This window comes from Dermacentor variabilis, chromosome 10 (genome assembly GCF_050947875.1).
Source record: "Dermacentor variabilis isolate Ectoservices chromosome 10, ASM5094787v1, whole genome shotgun sequence".
NCBI lineage: Eukaryota > Metazoa > Arthropoda > Arachnida > Ixodida > Ixodidae > Dermacentor > Dermacentor variabilis.
This window is the reverse complement of record NC_134577.1, coordinates 8,294,133-8,318,746: the sequence shown is the minus strand read 5'-3', so window position 1 is coordinate 8,318,746 and position 24,614 is coordinate 8,294,133. Positions and strand designations below refer to the sequence as shown.

The 24,614-nt window shown below is 46.9% G+C and overlaps 1 non-coding gene across 1 annotated transcript; it reads right to left on the bottom strand.

Annotated features, from left to right (window-relative positions):
• Positions 1 to 12,790: 12,790 nt before the first annotated feature.
• LOC142562595 (U2 spliceosomal RNA) lies at positions 12,791 to 12,976 on the bottom strand. Its single transcript, XR_012823937.1, has one exon. It is a non-coding gene; the product is annotated as a U2 spliceosomal RNA (small nuclear RNA).
• Positions 12,977 to 24,614: the final 11,638 nt, after the last annotated feature.

The following is a 24,614-nucleotide window of genomic DNA, read 5'->3' as shown; positions in this document are numbered from 1 at the left end:
TTATAGAAAAGCTGGCCCCCCTGTATACGAAATGCCTGATGACCTCGAGCGTACCGGAATCTTAGAAGAACGCCAACATAATCCTAATCCATAAGAAAGGGGACGTTGAAGACTTGAAAAATCATAGACCGATCAGCTTACTGTCCGTTGCCTACAAAGTATTTACTAAGGTAATCGTAAATGGAATGAGGTACACCTTAGACTTCTGTCAACCAAGGGACCAGGCAGGATTTCGTGAAGGCTACACAACAATAGACCATATTTCATTTCATTTTATTACCTTAAAGGCCCCAATAAATGGAGCGTTACATAAGCGGTGGCAAGAATAAAAAATACATAGTCACAATAACCGGAAGTTTTTTTACATTTTCAACGAACTTCGATGGGCACATAATGACAGCAACGTGGTTAGGAAGCCCGTTCCAGTCTGCAGCTGTGCGAGGAAAAAAAAGAATTTGAAAGCGTAACACTGCGTGAGCGTGGACGGGCAACCTGTAGCTGATGGCTGGTGCGGTGAGATATGCGCTATCAATCAGGTGGTAGATATGGTGAGATATCACACAATCAATCAAGTGGTAGAGAAATGTCCGGAATATAACGAACCCTTATATATAGCTTTCATTGATTACGAGAAAGCGTTTGATTCAGTCGAAACCTCAGCAATCATGGGGGCATTACGGAATCTAGGTGTAGACGAGTCGTATGTAAAAATACTGAAAGATATAGATCTATAGCGGTTCCACAGTCACCGTAGTCCTCCACAAAGAAAGCAACAAAATCCCAATAAGGAAAGGCGTCAGACAGGGGGATACGATCTCTCCAATGCTATTCACAGCGTGTTTACAGGAAGTATTCAGAGACCTGGATTGGGAAGAATTGAGGATAAGAGTTAATGGAGAATACCTTAGTAACTTGCGATTCGCTGATGATATTGCCTTGCTTAGTAACTCAGAGGACCAACTGCAATGCATGCTGACTGAACTGGAGAGGCAAAGCCGAAGGGTGGGTCTAAAAATTAATCTGCAGAAAACTAAAGTAATGTTTAACAGTCTTGGAAGAGAGCAGCAGTTTACGATAGGTAGCGAGGCACTGGAAGTAGTAAGGGAATACATCTACTTAGGGCAGGTAGTGACCGCGGATCCGGATCATGAGACTGAAATAATCAGAAGAATAAGAATGAGCTGGGGTGCGTTTGGCAGGCATGCTCAGATCATGAACAGCAGGTTGCCATTATCCCTCAAGAGAAAAGTGTATAACAGCTGTGTCTTACCAGTACTCACCTACGGTGCAGTAACCTGGAGGCTTACGAAAAGCGTGCTACTTAAATCGAGGACGACACAACGAGCTATGGAAAGAAGAATGATGGGTGTAACGTTAAGGGATAAGAAAAGAGCAGATTGGGTGAGGGAACAAACGCGAGTTAACGACATCTTAGTTGAAATCAAGAAAAAGAAATGGGGGCATGGGCAGGACATGTAATGAGGAGGGAAGATAACCGATGGTCATTAAGGTTTACGGACTGGATTCCAAGAGAAGGGAAGCGTGGCAGGGGGCGGCAGAATGTTAGGTGGGCGGATGAGATTAAGAAGTTTGCAGGGACAACATGGCCACAATTAGCACATGACCGGGGTAGTTGGAGAAGTATGGGAGAGGCCTTTGCCCTGCAGTGGGCGCAACTAGGCTGATGATGACACACCCTAAAGGTTGGAAACTTTCTTTAGAGGGTACAATCTTAGACAAAAAGTACAACCTTTGGGGTGTATATCTGCCACACAACAATAGTGGTCATCTGCCTTGCTTGCGTTTCCTTTCTTGAAAACGCCGCGCCCGCTACTTTCCTCTCGGGAATACTATGTCATGCTGATAACGCGCATGCCGTTCGTTACTGGGAAGTACCGGGCTCGCCACTTTAAAGAAAGGACAAGCGGACAAGACAGATGGCGATTATTGTTGTGTGGCAATAGGGTGTTATTTTGTTTAAGAGTGTAGCGTCGCTCCGGTCGCGGAGCCGCCCAGGGGCGACGAGACGCTGGTCGAAGGCGCCTCTTCGCACAGGCGCGCCAGCAAGACGTCGTACTTAAAAGCACTTCTTGTTGGGCTAGTTGGTAGCTGTTCATTATAAAATATGAAGAGGCCAATTAAACGGACATACACAAGAGAAGAGAACGGGACAGGGCGCCACTCGCAACTAATTTATTTGGCGTCTTCATATTTTATAACGAATAAGACTCGTCCATCGGAGCTCCAAATCATATCGGACAGTTTCCCAGGCACGGGCGCGGATCTACTAGAGAAACTGAAAGAACGATACATAGGACCACCACTAAACACAGACGCCCCAAATGAGACGCGACCATACCTTGGAAAGGCGAATTCCAAATTGGATGAACCTTTCACATACGCAGAAGTCTTTGAGGCAGCTCAAGCAGCCGCCAGAAACTCGGCTCCTGACTCTGATGCCATCACGAACGCGATGCTTCGGAACCTGGACGCTAGAGTCCTGACTAAAATTACAGAAATGTTCAATGGCGAGAGCTGGCTCAAAGGCCAATTGCCCCCGGAATGGAAACACGCTATAAATATCATGATCCCTAAACCTAAAAAAGACCCCCTCAATAGGCGCTCTGAGGCCCATTTCTCTCGCGTCCTGTCTGGGTAAACTGTACGAACGAGTAATACAAATAAGACTGCAGCGGTACCTTGAAGAAATAAGATGGTTTCCAAACACCACGAGGATTCCGTACGGGACTATCCTGTCAAGACGCATTCTTACTGATCAGAGAAGTTATAGCTAACATCGCCCGCGGAGAGGAAAGACTAGTGCTCACACTAGACCTCAGGGGCGCATTTGATAACGTTTTGCACACAACTATATTGGAGGAACTCGAATTGACGGGTTGCGGAGAACGAACGTACAACTACGTGCGGGCTTTTCTCGCCAACCGCACCGCCACAATAGGAATCGGTCAAATCGCTTCCCAAAAGTTCAATATTCCCAGTATAGGAACAACCCAAGGGGCAATAATCTCACCTTTGCTGTTCAATGTAGAGTAGTGTCACCTGGCGCGACAGCTGGACCAAATCCCCGATTTGGGTTACACACTGTACGCGGACGACATAACGTTGTGGGCAGCAAGGGGCCCTCTGGGCCACAAAGAACAAGTATTACAACAAGCACCCGAGGCAGTAGACAAATTCTCGAAGAGCAGTGGCCTCATATGTGCCCCCGAAAAATCGCAGGTCATTCGGGTACACTCGAGGGGCTACATATCCAACGGACCTGTCAACATCGTTGTGGAAGGACACACGGTCCAAGAAGTTAAGGCGATGCGGATCATGGGTTTCTGGCTCCAAAGTAGCGGAAAAGCATCCCACACCTTCAAAACATTGAAAACCACCGCAAATAACATTGCGCAAATGATCCGTCGTGTAACTTACCGCAAAGCGGGCATGCAAGAACACAAGACGCTGAGGCTCGTCCAAGCACTAGTGATAAGCCGAGTCACGTACGGCCTGCCCTACCACTTCCTTAGTGGCGAGGAGGAAAAGCAGGTCGACACGATAATAAGATCAGCATACAAAGCGGCCCTCGGACTACCCAAGGGGACGTCCACAGAGCGCCTGCTAGTCTTAGGAGTACACAACACATTGGAAGAACTAAAGCAAGCCACACTAATCTCCCAAAGGGAACGCTGGCGCTACACTCACGCAGGACGGGCCCTACTGACAAGGGCACGTATTTCCCCACACCCACAATTTATCAGCGAACACGTATTAGCACTACCGACCTCAACACGAGCTCGAATAACAGTGGCCCCCATACCCAAAAACATGCACCCTGAATACAATAAAGCAAGGCGAAAAGCGCGCGCACAACATATTAGAACAATGTATCAAAATAATCCCACGTACAACACAATATACACGGACGCAGCCGCGTATGCGAAAGTAAACTCGAACGCCAGTTATGCCCAAAAGAACGTCAGCAGGTACGCAGTGGCAATCGTCGACGCGAAAGCACAGCAACAATTTACGGCATCCGTCAAGGCAGGTACTCTGGCTGCCGCCGAAACTTTCGTCGTGGCAATCGCCCTCGCTCACGCGGAACGCACGCAAAAGAGCGTCACCATAACAGACTCACAAGAAGCATGTCGCCTTTTTCTCAGGGGCCACGTGACCAAAACATGTCACTTAATAACACCGACGAAATTCGCCCATCATCACCGGATCCTATGGTGTCCAGGTCATACAGGTCCTGAGGGGAACGAACTGGCCGATTCGCTAGCCCGCGGTATTATTAACCGGGCCGACTCGACTGGGACGGTCCCAGGTAGCCACTGTAATGACCCCAATCAAACGAATGCACGGGAGATTTTCGCTTATCAGCGTGCAACAAGAAAAAAAGATACCCTCCCCCTCACCCACAACTCAGTGGAGAAGAAGCCGCCAGCTGGCGCAAAATTCAGACTAGGGTATTCCCCCACCTTAAATTACAGAATGCCATGTTCCCCACTCGCTACAGGCCCGACTGCCCGTGGCGCGGAGGCATACCAACACTACAACACATTACTTGGGATTGTGAATCACACCCGTTTGATAAAACACACCACACAATGGAGCAATGGGAGGCACAGCTAACCAGCTCACACCTGGCGGGAGAACAATCCTTTATAAGACAGGTCAAGCGGGCGGCCGAGGCCAGCGGGACCTTGGACTAAAGGGTCTCCGACCACTGCACTTAAATCGGTGAAGTCAATAAAAGTTTCTCTCTCTGTCTCTCTCTTTGTCGGAGAGGATGGACCGCGGGCTTCGGCTCCCGAACGAGGCCTCTCTGTCGCCACGCGCAGGACGTCCGCTGCCATAGGGAGCGCGGCCCTGCTGTGGTGCCGCGTCCCGGCGTAGAGCATTCGGGTACGAAGGACCTTCCGATGACTCCCGACGAGCGTCCGAAAAAAGATGGTGCTAAGGCGGCGGCTGCGGTCGCCGCATCGGTCGCTACACAAGCTAGGGACGTTGCAGCGGGAGAAAAGCGGCCCGAGAGCCACAGTGTCGTTCGGAACAAGCCGAAGGCGTTGTCGGGATGGGTCTTCGCCGTCATAGGGGACAAGGTTCCAGATCAGCCTTTGAGAACGAAAAGCGTGGAGGACGCAGATGCTGCAGCTACTGGCACAGATGAACCATCGTTAATGGCCCTTTCCAGAAATGCATTCGCACTGTCAGCGGCGGCCGCAAGGCGCTATAAGTCTCCGGCGACAGGAGCTCCGACTTCCCACATCGCATAAGAATAGCTGTGTGGCCGATTTGGTCTAAGTTCGTGGCGTATTTTTTGCAGCACGAAGCGCACGAGCGCTTCTTTCGCTAACGCTTCGTTCTTTCTTTTTTTCTTTCTGCACTCCAGTGCTTTGCGCTTCAAAAATCGAGCCACGAAATTTTCCATATTGCCTTGCGGCCGCCATTGTAGGTGTGCGCGCATTTCTGGAAAGGTTCGTTGCTTTCGACATGACGGAAAGGGTACTTGGTGAAGGTTGACAGGGGTGGGGGGACGTTCCTTTGGGAGCCTGATAGCTTCGATCAGACCAGACACCTCAACTATCCTCCCCTGAGTGTGACAATGCACAGGCGAGCAAGTAAGCAACCAAGCAAAAAGGCAAAAACGAGGACTAAACCGTTTATCGCACGAACTTTGTACATTAAACAACGATACAACTCGAAACGCCGAGTAATAACTTTTGTCTACGAAACACCGGAGAACCAACCTATTGTTCATCAAGCTCAAGAAAAATGGGCTGTATTGATTTATCTTTCAGTTCACCCTCTATTCTTTACAGATTTTAAATGGGATGTCCCAGACAACTCATATGAAAGCGATCACCCACCTGTGCTGGTCAGCTTAACATCTTCACCAGAGATAATCCCCCAAAAACTACGGTGGAAGCTCCATCTAGCCAACTGGGCACTGTTTCAAGAAAAATCCAGCCAAGAAAAAATTATCTCGAATAAATAATCTCAGCATAGACGAACTTAATGAATCTTTCACAAACTGTATGATTGCCGCTGCGCGCCGAGCTCAGTCATTACTCAGTCATCTGGAGTAGTAAAAAAATCATAAAATTTGGTATAGACAAGAATGTAGAGACGCGAAAAAGAAACAAAAGAATACCTGGTGAACATTTTGCAGACACGAAGGGCAGAAAAGTTTGTAAATTATAAAGAAGCGAGGTCGAAAGCCAGCTACATCCTCCGCATTTCCGAAAAACATTCGGGGCAAAGCTACGTGTCCTCCATAAACAGCTCAACCACATCAAAACAAATGTGGGAGAAGGTTCGAAAGCTAAATGGCAGATACTCCCCCTTCACAATTCCCCTTCTCACAGCCCCTGGTGTACAGACAAGTACAGAAAAGGATATTGGGTGAATATTTTCCAGCAGTTTCCAGTTTATCACAATATACAGAATTATTTGTAAAATTTAAAGTACAGCTCAGGAAGAAAGGCTGTCGATAAATGGCAGTACAAATGAACCCTACAATATTTTATATACATTTCAAGAAATGCACAGAGTACTGTCCACTGGTGAACAGGCTGCACCTAGCTCCGATGAAATACATTATCAAATGCTAGCCCATCTCGCAGACGTGCCGCAGAGGCCCTTTTAAGATTTGCTTAACAAAGTTTTGGTAGGCCCATAGCCCTCACCAGCTCTCTTGCGAAGTCCTCCAAGCTGTCTTGAATAATAGATTAACCTTTTTGCTAGAAGCCCGTCAGCTTCTCTATATTCATCAACGTGTGTTTAAAAGAATCACCGCCCAAGCACTCCGCACAGAAGGTTAACCAGCGAAGCTGAAACGTGCTGCGGCTGTGTTTATCACTGGGTTAATCCCGATGGTTCAATAAACGACTACTTGGTAGGCTGCCGGATCCTCGGTACGCAGTTGCTGCTTGCGCTCTGCTGCACGAGCATGTTCTTGTGTCCGGGAAGCAGCATCGGTACGGCGTAGACGGGCTCGTTCCCGGTTCCGCTCGCGGAGTTGCTGATCGAAAGCTGCCTGCTCCTAAGGAGCACTTATGACGCGTGGCCAGCCCACTTCCGAGCCGGAGGGAAACTCATGCACACGAGCACGGCTGCGACGGAGAGCAATGACGCCACTGCTGGAACGGCTAACCCAACACCACCTAGATAGTGCAAGGCTTTTTCACTCCGGTCTATGACGTCATGTTACCTGGCCCGACTGCCATATAATCTAATGGGGATGCTCCCCAGTATGCAACAGTGATTTTTACGTCACTGCTTTCAACACGCCAGCTTTGCCGATGGAAATTTTGGACCGGGTAGCGTGACATCATGGATCGAAGTAAAGAGAACTCGTGTTATCTAGGTGGTGTTGGCGAATAGCGCGTCTCTCTTTCTCTTTTTTTTTTTTCGTGCATGCGCGTGGGGTTGCCCCGTAGGATTTTTCGGCGTACAGGCAACTGACAGACAGAGGGACGGACGGATTGGCTAGCCATACTCAGCTTCTCAGCCATACTCAGCATCTAGTTGGTTTTGAAAATACGGTCCGAGAAGCGTTTACACACAAACAACACTGTCTTGCTGTCCTTTTTTTCGATTAGGAGGAGGCATATGACACAACCTGGAGGTTCAGGATTCTTAAAGATCTGGCCGAGCTTGACACCCGCGGCAGGATGTCGAACTGCCTAAAAGACTTGTCTAATCGTTCGTTCCATGTACGCCTAGGCTCTACCCTTTCGGAGAATTTCGGTCAAGAGAACGGAGTACCTCAGGGGTTTACTTTAAGGACAACGCTCTTTGTCGTAAAAATGAATTCTATTAGCAAAATAATCCCCAAAATCTATTACGTATTCAGTCTACGTCGATGATATTCGGATAGCCTGCACGTCTGCTAGCATATCAACATGCGAAAGACAATTAAAGTTAACAATATATAAACTAGCGACATGGGCAAACAGAAGTGGTTTCCGCTTTTCTCCAGAGAAAACAGTGGCCATTCTTTTCTCGCTGAAACGAGGCTCACCCTACACCTGAACGAAACCGAATTACCTGTTCAAAATGAGCACAAATTTCTAGGTATAACTTTTGACAAGAAACTCCCCACTTTCCTTCTGCAAATAAACGCGCTGAAAAGAAAGCATCTCGATCTCTGAACATACTTAAAATCCTTTAAAGCTAACACGAATTCTGATAGGGTATGCCTTCTACTAATTTATCGCTATTTTATATGATCCCGCTTAGACTATGCTTCCATAGTGTGTGCTTCAGCAAGGGAGCCATACCTGAACCGCCTGGACCCTGTGCACAATTTATGTTTGCATCTTTCAACTGGTGCATACAGGACGTCGCCCACAAACAGTCTGTATGTAGGAACTAATGAACCACCGCCTTCAGACAGAAGAACCATGCTCACATGCTCATACATTCTAAAAATTCGTTCACTGCTGGAACATCTGTTACGTAATATTTACAAGGCACCCATCACGTACACTGTTTACCAACAAACCCCAAGCATTAAGAACATTCCTTCTCCGTTATGAAGAGAGATGTCAAGAATTAGACATTATTGACATAACAATTGCCTCACAAATATTGCTATTGCTCATAACTGAGACATAAAATATTGCCTCATATAGCCTGGAAACCCGATCCCCTCCTTACCTTCTCTCTATGTGCGACTTCACATTAACACATTTTCAGAAAAAAACAAAGAACGTATGAACTTACATTAAGGAATATTTAGCACTAATCGAAAAATATGCTGAATACACATAATTTTATACCGATGATTCCAAATGAGCAGGCTACATTGGAAGTGCTCAATTGAGAAAATGGTGAGAAAAAATGGTGCGCCTACCTCACCATGCATCCGTTTTCACTGCGTAGTGTTACGCAGTCCCTGCGGCTGTAGAAAAAGAAGTAATGAATGAGAACACTGAGAACAGCATCATTTGCACAAATTCACTAAGCGTACCCACAGCACTTTACCCTAGAAATGCAATTACATAATTAATCGGCGACATTCTACATAACACATGAAGGGCCACAAAGCAAGGACAAATTTTTTCCTGGGTGCCGAGCCACGTCGGAATCTGTGGCAATCAGAAAGCAGATGAACGTGTAGCGAAAGTTAGACATAAGGAAATCACAAAATAAGAATTCCTTACAATGATTGCGTGAAAATAGTGCACCATAAACTGGGAAATAAATGGCAGTTTACATAGAAAAATGAAGTAACAATAAACTACACCTAGGAAAACCTACCATAGAAGAATGGAAGTCATGCTCACACTAAGAACGCTTCATTGAAGTCGTTTTATGTCGCCTTCCCATTGGACCCACGCACATTACACACAACTTCCTATTTACAAAACAAGGCAAGCCTGTTTGTGAATAATGTGGAGCTGAACGTACCGTAAATCACATGTTATCATGCATGAAACTCGAAACACTGAGAAACAAATATTTTACTTCGTTTTACACTGAACACATTCCTTTTCATCCAGCATGGAATTTAGGCGAAGGTGCACTAGCCGGTATGACATGTTTTTTTAGAAAAGCAGGTATTCTTGAAAAACTAAATTCTGACCCTGTGTTCCGCTTCATATTATGAATCACTTCATCCACCTTCTCATGTCTGAGAAAAAGACTGCAATTTGTTGGGATCCTCGTGGTCCTTGCCCAGATAAAAACTGTCGCTGAGGTGACTCGACTTTTTAAAAGAATCTTTACGCTGTGTTCGGCGCGTGATAGACTTAGTCGCTTAGCGCCATTAAAACTAAAAAAAAAAAAACACGACACGCAGCACTAAAGCCAACGTTTCGACAAGAGGTCGAATTTGCCATTTGCCGGAACGATGGCTTCAGTCTGACGACCCTTCTTCGACCGCTGTATCCGTCTACACATTATATCTTATAAAACGCAACTCCAGAAAAGTATGACGCGGCAGAAGGTTGTCAAAGTTTCCCAACTGTTCTCTCTCCAGGGCAATAACTAAGCACAACGGCGCTGCTTTAGCTTCACTGATATGACGAAACCATAGGGAAGTGCGAATATTCAAATTTTTTTTTCATGGGTAATCGAATAGCCACTATTGGGTACGAATATTTTTCTAACAGCTTTAGAATATGCCACAAGGTCAGCTGGGCATAATCAAGCATAACAATGCAGCAAAAGTACGATATAATCCGCGCAGACATATAGGCGTAATACATGTTAACTTTCATAATAGACCTGGTTACGACTCTCAGGTTTACAGGCTATACAGCAATCATTCACACTCTCTTAAGGATACTGTATATGGCAACAAGCTGCGGATTTCTTGCTCACACTTCATTTTTGCTTTTCATGAGGAATGCCTAATAACGAACAATCTAAGGACGAGCAGTTGCTAGCGTTATGAATAAAAAAATGTTAACATCGTTTTATATTAATCGTGACAACGGCTAATCACTCTTCCAAAGCTATCCGAAAAGTATTCGGTATAGATTCGCTTCTGGTAGTATTCCATTCGTATTCAATTCGGTCTCAAAAATTATTCCCACAACATCATATGCTATCCATGAAGCAGGTCACTGGATACACTGGAATTCAAAATGAAGTTTCCGGAAGACGGTGACATACCTGCCGCATCATGTTATAAGCGGCGCATATCCCTGCGTGAATAACGTAGGTACAGCGCAACAATTTTATGGGAAGGAGAAACGAAGAGACAGGAGAGAACGCTGTACCACTTGTCGTACCACTTATCTACAATTATTACACCTATCCCTGCGTGCTGCTCCGGCTCTACCGATGCCGGGACCTGCCCCGCGTTCCGACGCGTCCAGGTAGGGCTTCCTTGCCGACTTTTCGATCGGCACCGGCTCCTGGCTGCGTGTTCTCACCAATGCCCTTTCATATAATGCCTCTTAACGTCGTCGCTATGAGAATAAGAAATTGTCAGTCACTAAAGTATCCAACATGATTTGATTACGAAAGAAAGCGCAATGAATTCCTCCTTATTAGTTACGCCCACGATACTTGACGTCATACAGTGCCACGTGTCCTTCACAACTCTACCTTAAACCAACTTATTGCACCTTTTTCTATTTGTACTAACTTAATCCACCTTATTTCCCTTTAATCCACCTTGCTCGAGTTTGTACCAACCTTGATCTACATTAATCCACCTTAATCTACGTTGCTTTAATTTGTACTAACCTTAATACACTTAATCCACCTTCGCTCACTTTGCTTCATCTTAATTCACTTTATTTCAGAGTAATTCACAAGTACCCATAATTACTGCTAATCAACATTGTTATGCCATTTACTATATTCCGTATTGCTAATGACGTCATATCGATTTTTGGTACCACTCGTTGCGGGCAAAGTAGCACGCTAATCTATCAAATTACCTCGCATCCCCTGTGACTTCGTGCGCACGGCGAGGTGATCGCACACGCTCCAGCCACCTCGAGTGCTAGGCCGAAGCCCCGCCTCCCAGCACAGCAGCCCGAGCGCTGTGACCACGACCGCGCGCGCGTGCTTCTCTCCGTCGGAGCCCGGCACGTGCGTCAGGCGCCAGTTTTGCACATCGTTCCCTGCCAGCGCCTTGAGCTGGGCTAGAGGTCAGAGGGCCCTAACCATCAATTACGTTTGCTTTTCTTTCAAGCTGAGGCGAGTGCTCGCTTTGTTTCGACTATTTAATTACCGTGCCACACTGCCACTTTTGATCACGATCAAGCCCGATCCGGATCGAAATTCTCGACTTTGATTGGCTCCCGCGCGCATCTTCGCAAAGGCGCCAATCACGACCGAGAAATTCGATCCGGATCAGGCTTGATCGCGATCAGTAGTGTGCCGTGTGACACCGGCATTATTCGACAAGAGCGATTTCACCTGACGTTGTGTATACCGCAAATACTGCAATATAGGTTGAACATCAATATAGGTCGACCTTTATATACTGAAGTCGCTCAGAGATAAAGGTAATTCGAATATAGGTCTGCCGATATCTTTTCAGCCAAATAAAAGGCTTTTGAACATGACACATTTTTATTTACCGTAAGCTTGACTACTAAATTTGGCTGGTTGCTTTCACAAGCTGCATCCTCGTCGCAACTACACGAGTATTCGTGCTCGCCGGGCGCTCCGCTGGCGTCAGTGGCACCCCAAACAGCGTCGTTCTCGGTGCCATCAAGTGCGTTGGCTGTCATTTCTTTTTTAAAGGCAGTCTGGATAATCTCCTGACTGACTTTACAGGTTGCGAAATGAAAGAACTACATTAGCGCGGTGCTATTTCTAGCTTTGTTCACGAACATAGTTCGAGATTCTTTGGTCAAGAATATAGGTCTATACTTCTTTTGGGTAACATCCCCGGAAAAAAGAGAAGAAGGTCCACTTATATTCGAATGAATACGGTGCTTAGGAAAACAATTTTAACTGCGGTGTCGATTTTCAAAAAAAAAACGAAAATCGTTAAGTTAAAGAAAAAAGCTGACGCTAATAAATTCCGAACTGCATATCGCAGTTCAATAAACTGCATCTGTGAGTATCTAAAGCTGTCAAGGGTAGGATATGAGTTTACAGGTTACGTGAAATTCTCACAATGTTTATGAAGATTTTGTAAAAGTCCTTAGCACAAATAAATGGCATAGTTCAGAGCGGTGTATAATCTATAAATTTTGTCTGTTTTAAATGTCTCAATAGCTATTGTTTTACAACGAAGCCATACAAGGCTAGGTTCTGGAAAAAATTGCATGCGTCTATAGAGTCGTGTGTATCGGGAATTTCTCCCCGTACGTGGTCCGATACCGAAGATAGTGCAATACCGGGCCGACCCGCGGCGGAGGTGAAGCAGGCTTTAAGCGCTCCGCCAACTTCCAAAAATAGATTTAATATCTTAGATACAGCCCTTATCAGATATTAGGCTGATAAAAACAGACACTACAACGTCTTCACCCGCATCGGCCATGTCAGCGTTCGCACCGCCCTCTCTTTGTCGATGTTCCAAGCGCTTTCGTATCTCCTTTCCTTCCGCTCTCCCGTGGTGGAGCTACCGTAAGGGTGCTACTAGAGTTACAGTATATGCCACCAAAGGTAGCATACTACCTTTGGTAGCATATACAGTCACTCTAGGTACTACCCGCCAGGACCGCGAGGCGGAAAGAAATGCGAACTGTACATGTGCCCCGATCCCGCGAACTTGGAACGTTTCACCGGAGCAACGGACAGGTTTTAGAGAGAACTTGTGGGGAATTAATTAGGTGGAGAACCAATTGTGTGACCTGTGTTGTGTGTGACCGCTTGTCGTTTTCGAGTGACCTCACAACCATTACTGCACTGCGGGACGTCGACCAACGCACAATCGCCTTGGCTGCGGTGAAGCAGTGTGTGCCCTCGGAGTACGGTGAGGCGCGTGTCTGTCCTACGTGCCCGTATTCGTTAGCAAAAGGTGTGCCGCGTTTTTCAACAATACATGGGTATGAAGCCGAACCTAGACGTCATCATCTTCCGAGGCCCAACATCATGGAGAAGAGACTAGTTGCACCTCGTCTTCCATTTATGTGCATACGGCGTTTGACGCACGGCAATGGGCAGTCGGTAATTGAGGGGCCCACATACACAGCTACGCTGGTCAACCGCCTTCACCGAGTGGAACGGCACTGAACTTTTTGTTGTTAATTTAAAGAGTTGTAAACTTGCGTCTTGACATTATTTTTAAGTTTCACACTTTTAGTAAATTTTCATACAACTGATGGGCTAAATAAAGTTTTCTATATTATTTCTTTCTTTCTTTCAAATGCACCAGACCTCATCAAATTTGGTGCACTGGAAGCCGAGTAAAGCAATTGCTCCGTTTCCGTGTGTTCAGGTAGCAGCTCTTGAGGCAAAGCTTCGTCTTAAACGGAGAGGAACTACAGTAACTTACTTTGGACTAGTAGAACATACATTCCAAAATATGTACTTTAATATCAAGGTACAATGGTAATTATTACTGGAGAAAATGACAAGATGAGACGTGCCTTGATTGAACTTCGCGCCGAAACCTCTGCGATGGTGGGACATTGTGACATCACAGTTTCAAAGTAGTTTCTTGTATTTGAACAGCGCTAACTCGGAAAATGTTTTCAAGACCTGCTAGGTTGAGCCCATCGTTGCTCTAAAATAGAATGCGCATGGTTACGATAAAAGAATAATTTAAAGCCAAGAAGATTCGAAACTAAACTATATTCTGGCGTTTTGGGCCCCAACACCAGGATCTCATTAGGAGGCACGCGGTAGTGTGAGCCTCCGGGTTAAGTTTCCCAATTGTGATTCTTGATGTGCACCAAATGCACGCTTTACCGAATAGTTTTTTTCTTCATTTCGCTCCCATAGAAATGCGGCCGACGAGGCGGTTATCGAAACCACCTCCTCATTCTCAGAAACGCAACGCCGAATCCACTCAGCTTACGCAGCGGGCGGATACAAATTAATGATATCGCGCAAGTTCAAGGAGTTCAGAGCGGCGCCGCGAGCAGTCTCTAGCGTCTATTCAGGCATATCGAGCGTTCTATCACGGTGAGTTTGATTGTTACTGCGGGAGCTTCAATCGGCGCTTAAATGAATAAGTTGAGCCTTGTTAAAGTTTTTCTACAATAGCAACAAAACCACTCTCACTCTGAGAGGAGGCTTTGAGCAGGCGTAAAAACAAAGAACGGGTGGCCCCGCCGCAGTGAAGTTCCCTCACGCCGACACCATGACGTCATAAGCTCTAGAAGCGTCGGCTCGGGCCTAATCAACTTTATCGGTAAAGATAGACTACATTGTATTCTAGAGCATCGAAAGACTTAAGAAGTTTATGCAACTGTTAATGCGCCACATCAGCCTAAACAAGACAAAGGCACACAGAAATCGCTGACGTCACAGTATCGTAGCGGAGCTGGAGTGGCAGAGGAAAAAGCTATTGGTTTTCTTGTTATCAACCCTTTAAGCACAATTAGCGAAAATAGAGTTTACAGAATGCTATATCAGTATAAACTAATAATTCGTTCCATTTTAGTGTCCCACTCATTCAGCTTAACTCCTTTGTGTCTCTTATAACCACTTCGCGCATTAGGTGCGCCAACAGTGCCTGCGCCAGCATTGGTCAAACAAGGGGGGGGGGGGGGGGGGATTACGCGACACGCACTTCCGGCATATTCACTGGCCTCAACACGCTGCAGTCGAACGAAACATGTGCATGATTTTTCGGGCGAGGCACGGCCGTTGGCAAGGCGTAAACTGTGAGCTCGTGTATCGAATTTGTCCCCTTGAAATGCTCTTAACAGATGCAGTACACAGAACTGAGATATTTCTTGGTGCAGATTTGCGTGTCATCACAGCTTAGTTGACCCTTGAGGTCCCTTTACAGGGGGCTACATAATGGGGGGACGAGCAATAACAAAATAGACCCCCTCACGTCATAAAACTAATGCAATAAATAACCGAAAAGCAGGCATTTTGTAGACAAGTATGTTACAGAACTGTCAGAATTTCTGCGTGTAACATGTTGCTCACCATTATTTTTGACACATACATTGAAACAATGAAACTAATTTTTCTCGGATACTGTATCCATTAATATTAAGTAGAACTTTCGGAAAGCATTAGCAAATATTTCATAATATAGCAAGCATTTGCGGGTACATACGCTCTGCAGGCATTTTGCGTCAGCGGCCGATGCCTTCGTAAACAGCGGGTTGTCATCGACAGAACAGCGCTCGCAACCGGGCATACTCGTTCCGAAGTCGCAGATGAGCACCCGTCGTTCCTCAGCCAAGACCAAGACGTCGCACAAGTCCGGCATGAGCGAGGGCGCCAAGTCGGACGCCGCGGCGTCCCCACCGGCGGACTGGACCATCGGTCAGGCTCCCGCCGACGACCTCGTCGTCGCCGCCGCAAACCCCCGGCGACCGCTGAAACCGCCGACGCCCACATCGCCGACGACGACTTTTTCCTGACCGAACTGCCGGGCCTGGGAGGCAAGGAGTTGGAACCGTCGAGCCCATGCACCCCAACCTGGACGTCTACTCCCGGGAGCATTCGTCGACGGTCGTCGTCGAGCCGCCCGCGGGCGCCGCGCTGACGCCCATCGTCGAGGGCCCCTCGGGGCAGCGCACGCCCAACGCGGTGGCCTTCACCCCGAGTGACGTGCCGGCGCTGAGCGGCGTCCGCCTGGCGCCCACTCCGATGAAGCCGAACCTGGACGTCTTCCCCCGCGAGCGGTCGCCCTACGTGCCGGCCACGCCGCACACGTCTCCGCCGCTGGAGCCGCCGCCAGACGAGCGGTGACTCGTTCGTTTCCCGACGCGAAGGTAACTAGGTTAGAGGACGGGATGGCAGCGCGTGCCTACCGTGACGAAGCAGGCGCGGGTCCGGGCGCGCAGATGCTTCGGACTATCGTCACGGCCATGACTGACTTACACTACGTGTCCTGCGAAAAAACCATTATGGCCATAGAGTTTCATATGGCTATTTATATTTCTTTTTCTTTTTTCTGTCCTGATAAGCACGGTAAGGAACGAAACGGTTTCCCGGTTCGTATCGTCGTATCAGCTTATGCGCGCGAACTTGAACGCGAGGTAGAATCGCCTGCTTTCATTTTGACACGTACCTTTCTTTTTTTCACTATCTCTCTCTCCCTTTGATGTCTGGTTTAGCACGAGCATGTTTACCGGCGTCTTCTCATTGGAAATTTCACATATGTACGCACGTTGATCGCTTTTATATTGTTTGCTTGTCAGGTACTTACGTGTTATTTAAACCTCTTCTGATATTTTTTTAGGTCGAAGTAGATTGTAATAGATAGATAATTTATTTGAAAGAAGGCAGAGAGGTCGGCCTGAGCTAAGGTGCTCTAGCCTGCTACTCTGCACAGGGGGAGGGGGAACGGGGACATAAAGATGTGATGAGGGATGATGATGACATAGCAAGAAGGATGCGCAAAGGTGAAAGCAAGTTCAACACTTTGATGATAAACATTCACAAATGTCATCCATGAAGCCACAATCAGGTTTCGCCTCAAGTGTGTAGTCACCAATTTGAGCGAACTTAAAAATAGAGGCGTTAGGACGAAGCTGGTGTGGGCCTCCCCTGCGTGAACAGCACAAACGCCAAACAAAATCTTTATAGCACATAAAGAGCTGCGATAAACGGCTCTAGCACGGCGAGCACTTGTAGGGCACTTTTAGCGGCCGGAGTCTCGAGACCACCGAGAATCACGCGCATTGATTGTACTAGGTGCTTCAGCATTTTTTGTACACTCTCCTTCTCATTGTGTTCATCTCCTTGCTTGCCCGTAGTATCACCGGTTTCATTGGCCCTATAATTCTTGGCTTCATGGCGCAGACGACCGCTAGTGCCCGCTGGCATGGCCGTGGGCCTGGAGGGCAGCAAAGGCCATTCCGTGTCTGTATCAGCCGGTGGAGGTGAATGTTTGCCGCGTGCTCTCGTCGACCTTGAGTTATCAGTAGACGCCGTTACCGTCCACGATGCACGCACAGGCGGAGGTGGTCGTGGTACCTGTGCCAACCCTAGGTAGTTCTGAAATGGTTTTGTGATGCTTCTGTGTAGAGCGTTGGTCACTTTGGCGAACAGATTGAGCAGCCTCTTTACGTGAAGATTGGTCTCTCGCCATTTTTCGAAGAATACAGACCTCCTGTTTCATCTTCGGGCATTCCTTCGAAGTCGCTTCGTGAGAACCAGTACAGTTGGGCCATTTAAATGAGGACGCCTCACAGTCGGTGGTATCATGCTCTCCGCCGCAACTCGAGCAGGTGGCTTTGCTTCTACAAACAGCACTCACGTGTCCTATCTTGTGACATTTCCGGCACTGAATAGGCCTCGGAAGGAATGATCGTACTCGGTGTATAACGTAGCCCACTTTGACAGACGCTGGTAATGTCGAAGAAGCAAACGTTAACATGATACATCGGGAGTGCCCCAAGTGGTGAATCTCAAGAATGCACACCGATGACCTCAAAGGACTCTTGAGGTCCGCATGCTTGATTTCAAGCTCCACGTCGGAAATCACTCCAGTTGTTGTCTCCTTCCCGTAAGTAATAAAGGAGCGGACGGGGATTGCGCTTAACTGTGGAATGGTCTTTAACTTCTCAAGTATTGCGGAATTTTTCACATCTGTTGTCAGGATGTTCTTGCGAGCGTTGATCCTGATCTCGTTAATTTGCCCAGGGGCCACACTTTCAAAATATTCGGTTAGAAACTGCCTGCTGAGGGAGTTCATGCTGTGTGACGTCAAGAGCGGCACGTAAGAAACCATGAAGGATTCTTGCTCACTCTGATGCGATGAAGTCGCCTCAGTCGACATACGGCGCATCTTCTTCATACGGCGGCCCATGACTACGGTGTACTCGCTGTCAGACTCCATAGCTTCTGGCGTTGAGCTCTCCAAGGAATCGAGCTGGTCCGAGCTTCCAAAACCAATGTAAATGCGCATTGAACAAAGGTAAACGTTCTCGTGCGCAATTCTCTCATGTGTCGTTGAGTTGTTGTGTTGTCTCGTGTATTTGTACGATGATGTGCTCAAACCAGCAATACCTATGACGACACAGGGCGCGGGAATTCGCCGCCCCACTTTTGCTTTTGCAGCTTTTCCTGTGCACCGGCCCTCTGCTCGTGGCAGAAGTGGTACACTTGCATTTATGAACGTGTAATCTGCCACTTTAGCTACAAACATTTTTCTTTGGGAATTCTTCAAAACCATTTCGAAGTAAGCTGTTGTAATCAGCGTAATCACTTATTTCACATTTAACGGCTCAACTGGAGTATTGTATACAGGGGAAGAAGTAAAAAAAAAGAAAATTAAACATTTCTTTTTGTGCGAAAATAAGCACAGTTAGAAGTGTGGAGCAGTAAGCAAAGAAAGCATAAACGCAGCAGCGTTTCCAAAGTCGATTTCCCAAGTAATAGACTAAACAGTAACGTAAGGAAAAATATGTAACTTAACTGAACGAGAATTAGACCCGATTGCAGCAAAGATTATATCAGTTCTCAAAAATTTTATTAGCATCTTCAAGGTGTGAGCACAACGTTCCACTGTTTCCTCGGTGGTGCACGTGGACTTCGTTTTGCCCATCGGCATTCATAACCAAGAATTTTACCTGTCGTCGAAGCGTCAATGATTTTCGTGAAAATTTTTCTGCTGTGCCTAATGCACCTGCATAACTGTATATACGTTTCACGCAGCCATGCTTTCCTTTCCTTTTTTTTTTAAAGGCAGGCTATAATCGCGCCTTTCTTTAACTGCTGGATACACCCTGAGAAGTCTCCCTTCTCACTTGAGACGACCCGCCACTTTGTTTTCTGCTCTGCCGACGAAGACAAAGTAGCATCGTTTAAGGACGCTCTTCGGGCTCGCTCTACGCACTGGTGATGAGATTGCACTTAGGTATTGCGTGAGAGGCTAAACAGCAGTGAAAACAACTTACACCCTCGTGGATGCGTTGGTAATCGAAGCACCCTCCCTGCACCCTTGATCATTTGGTCTAGTTTTCACTTCTTTACTGTATAGTCGTCAGCCCAGCAACTACGCTATTGAGTCGCTGCACCTCGACAGCGCGGACAGTCGGAAAGTGCTGCTTCGAACGTCAGAAACGAGACCATTTATGTCACGGAAACCTGACCTTCATGGTTACACACACCTCTGGCGCGTGCCCTGCTGCCGAAAGCTGAGCACCTTCAGCACTCGACGGGACAAGAGGGCAGAGCGAGTTCTCGTGAGTTTATTTGGCAGCTTTCTGCGACGCGGACATTGCGCGGCTTTCACTCACCCCACTTTTGGCTGACATGGCGCGCTCTTGTTTGCGATAATAATATAATAATATTTGGGGTTTTACGTGCCAAAACCACTTTCTGATTATGAGGCACGCCGTAGTGGAGGACTCCGGAAATTTTGACCACCTGGGGTTCTTTAACGTGCACCTAAATCTAAGCACACGGGTGTTTTCGCATTTCGCCCCCATCGAAATGCGGCCGCCGTGGCCGGGATTCGATCCCGCGACCTCGTGCTCAGCAGCCCAACACCATAGCCACTGAGCAACCACGGCGGGTGTCTTGTTTGCGAGAGGCAGGCAGGAGGAGGAAGATGGAATACACCCACGTGGACCGCTGACCATTACATAGGTAATATACGGCTTAGCAATGCAGGCGATCAAATTAACAATGCTAGCGTGGACAGAGAATAATGGCATACTGGGAGAACTTTAGACTGGCTTCAGTATCGGTAGGCGTCTGGATGATAAATTATTTCTTCTTAGTGCATTGAAATATCCAGAGTAAAAAGAATACCGCTATATGTGGCTTTGTTAGACATTACAGGAGCTCATGACAACGTAGATCGCAACATTTTGTAGGATATTCTGGAAGGGGAATGCTTAGTCGACTATTGTATGCAGCTCTCGAGTGAGATTTACGTATAAAATACCGTTTACGTTGAATGGGGATGGATGAGAAGCGAGAAGAAAGTTTATATTGACATGTGTACTTGTTTATCGGGTGACCGCGTTTCATCGCCTAACAAATGTTAGACGATGGAGGGACTGAGGCAAGGGTGCCCTTTATCCCCACTGCGGCTTATGATGTACACGGTAAAAATGGAAATGGCGCGAGAGGGATATCGGGTTTACTATCGTATTTTATCTCTCATACAAACAGGCGGGCGCCCTGGTAGAGCAGCAGTCTTCAGGTTTGTTTTATACTGACGACATTGTGTTAGGCCTTTCGGTCCTAACGTGGGAGCGGCCCCCTTCAGGCTAGGAAACTAGCGCGACCTAACGGACCTCAATAGTTTTTTTTTCCATCCATCCATCCATCCAGCCATCCATCCAGCCATCCATCCAGCCATCCAGCCATCCATCCATCCGTTCGTCCGTTCGTCCGTCCGTCCGTCCGTCCGTCCATCCATTGTGTTGCTAGCTAATAAGCAAAGTGATATGGAACGTCTGGTTGATATCTATGGACGAGAAAGTGAGAATTTAGGACTAAAATTTAACATTAAGAAAGACAGGTTTTATGGTAATTATTGAAATCAGTGAACAGACAGTTTTAACAAAGGGCCAGGAAATACCTCGGGTAAACGTTGGTGTGCGGATAAACAAAGACGATAGTATCTGGAGACAAAGGAAAAAGCAATGATAGTGAAAGGAAAGTGAAATGACGGCCATAATGAAACACAGAGTGTTATGGGGATACAATAGGTACGAGATGTTCCTGAGTATATATGCGGAAAGGTGCAATCGTTCCGGGACTTGAATTTGGAAATACGATTGTTAGTTTGAAGTCAGGGGTACAATCAGGACTCGATGGCAACGAAAGGTCAGTCGGACGCCTCGCATTGGGTGCTCTCGCGAACACTACAAATGAAGCTGTGCAGGGTGATATGGGCTGTAGAGGTTTTGAAGTGAGAGAAGCTCAGGGTAACATCAATTTTGAACAACGATACGGAAGATAATAAATGGGTTGCTAGAGTGCTCAGATATTTGTACAGGAAAAACATTGATTCACAGCGGATGAAAATAACTAGGAAGTGTACCAGCAAATAGGTGGCCGGAATGGGAACATAGCAATGAAGAACCTCAAACGCGAAGCCAGAGATGCCGAGACACTCTCATGGATGCCAGCAATGGAAGAAGCCTGCCATGAATAACTTTTTAAGAGAAAAAAAAACGAAATCAGTAAAGAAACGATTTATGAGAACTCAAACCGAAGCTCTTTACTTTTCGGAGCGAGATCAGGATGCCTTAGAACGCGTACTTATAAAGCAAAGTACAACAAGGAAGAGGAATCATGCGCATGCTGCGGTAAAGCTACGGAAACGATGGAACATGTTTTATTAGAATGTCAAGACTCTAATCACAGTACAAACCGACCCAGCGGTCGGTTTGGACTCCCTGGCCTCCTGGAAGCCCTTGGGTTGAGCGATAGCAGGGGAAAGTAAGCTAGTAAATTAGTCCGCTATAGAGATTAGGAAAAGGCAATTGGAAATTTGGTGGTAGAAAAGGAGGGAGGTCAGAAACAACAAGCCATGCTATCTCGTTTTATGCCCTTATTTATGCAAAGTAATAAAAGCAGGGAGGAAAGTAACAGTAAAGCAATCGATGACATTTTAGTAATTGCTCAATTACATTCGTGGGTCCGTAATTGGTAACGATAATCAATTACATTTATGAAAGAAGTAATTGTACTTGTAATCAATGACTCTTCTGCAGCGAAGCTATTAATGGCTACTTTCCCCACTATCGTGTCCGCCTGTAGAAATAAAATCCCGAAGAAAGGGCAATACCGGGCCGACACTCGGCGGAGGTGAAGCAGGCGTTAAGCCATACGTGGGCCGATCCCGAAGATAGTGAAATGACGGGCCGACCCGCGGCGGAGGTGCCATGCGCCATTAAGGGCCCCATATCCGCCGGTCATCTTTCTTCACAGAGTAGAAGGGCACTGAGTTTTTTTCTGTAACGTGTACAAATCATAATAATCGTCAAGATGCCATCATCATCTTGAAGAGGTTGTTGGCATTGGCACGATGTGCACCACCCGGTTCTTGTCCAAGGGCTGAGGAAAGAAACAACCAAAACTCTGTTGTGAACAACAGCCCTAAGAAAATTAAATTACGGGGTTTTGCGTGCCAAAACCACGATCTGATTATGAAGCACGCCGTAGTGGGTGACTCAGGACATTTTCACCAGCTGGGCTTCTTTAAAGTGCACCTAAATCTAAGTATACGGGTGTTTTCGCATTTCGCCCCGGCGAAATGCGGCCGCCGTGGCCGGGATCGGATCCCGCGACTTCGTGCTTAGCAGCCCGACACCGTAACCACTAAGAAACCACGGCGGGAACATCAGCCCTTCCAACCTCTATAGGAAGCCAGCTTGGTTCCGGTTCTTGCAGCTTATACGCTTGGAGCCATCCTGCTTACAGATTCGCGAAAGTAACTCCTTATTGGCTTCGCGTTCAAATCTGCATGACCCCGATTGGCCATTCTTGATCACCAAATACTATGTACTACAGGGCCAGAAACACTTATGTCAAATGGCATGCCTTCGTCATTATCCACTATATCCGTGTATCCGACTATAGTCGGATACACCTTTAGAAGAAAGGGGGCGTTTACTCCTCCGAGGCGGAGGCACATGTGCACGAGCATCCACCAATGGGCGCGCACTCTGGATTAACGTCGTGAGCCTGACGGCCGGTGAACCCGCCGACGGAGAAGATGGCCGCCCGCGCTTCGAAGTGGGTGAGGTCGCGTCAGCTGTGTGCTTCAGCCCCTCGTCAGAGTGAATTTCAGAACTGTTTGTGATGGTCTATCATGCCGGAAATATCACTGAGAGCTTACGATGCGGCATTTGTGCCGCGTGCGTTTATTCTGAGCCGTGATCCGGCGAAGGAACATTGCAGCGAGCATCGCTGGCGCTTTTCTACGCTTTGCCTGAAAACAGGATCCCGCGGCGACGCTACGAACGCACATCCTGCGTGTTTGTTCCATGTTGTTTCATTTCGCTCCCGAGTGAAGTTACGACGAGAAAAGTTTTCCAAATACTGGTGACTACTGTTAGCGGCGGGCGTGTTCGTGTACTGTATCGCTGCGCTTTTCGTCGGACGGGGTGAAGTGATGGAGCAAAACCATTCTCAGTGGAAATGAGAAAAGCGTGCGCGCATGAAACAAACCTACGAGTGTCTCAACAGAAAATGTTTGCCAAAGAAGCCTCCAACGCAAAGATTTGTCGCCGTCAACTTAGCGTGAACGATCACTGTTAGCAGTCAGATAGCCGAGCGTCTAGCGACGGTGTTCGAGCGTTGTGTAGCACCGTCGATTGATTGCTGTCCACCAGTGCTCACTGCACGCGAAAGCTGTAGAATGCGTGCTGTGAAATTGTGAAAACGCAAAACCAAAGAATATAAATTTTATGCAATTTAAAACCAAGAGTATTTATTTAAAACGATGAATGAAGCATTTTTTTACCTTGCTGCATCGACTGTATTCTCGCCCCAGGTTTGTAATGGTTGCGATAAATGCATTGTTTTATATAAATACTTTTTCAGTAACAACTGATTCATTTTAAGCTTGGAAAACGCGTTGTAGATACGCCGTGTACATGTGAACAAGCGCAAAAGCCTTGCAGAGCTGCTGTTTCTGCTTTTGTCACTTGCAATGAAGCTAAAGAGCAGACGACGGGCAGCGTAGTAGAAGGCACGGGGTTATTTTTCTGCCGCTATCCGGCATGTGCTGTAGCACACGAGAGCTCTACTAAACCAGTCATCAAAATACAAAAGTCTTTATTTATACTGAGAATTACGCGTTTCAGGAGCCCGATTTTTCTAGCGGGACTATTTTAGTCGCGGAGGCAATCGGCTGTCGCGCTTCGGTCATCTGGGCGGTGCCTCTCCTTTTTTCTAAAGTTGTATCCGACTATAGTAAATATGTAATGCCGCAGCTATCTATGGGTAAGTGGTATTTTAATGTTGTTTGAAGAATATATAAAAGAAAGTAACCTCCCCAGCAGTCTAGAAAAAAAGTGTTCAACTGCCTCAGATTTCCAGCAAATAGTAGAGTGATTTCACCAAGGTACGAACATTTCTTT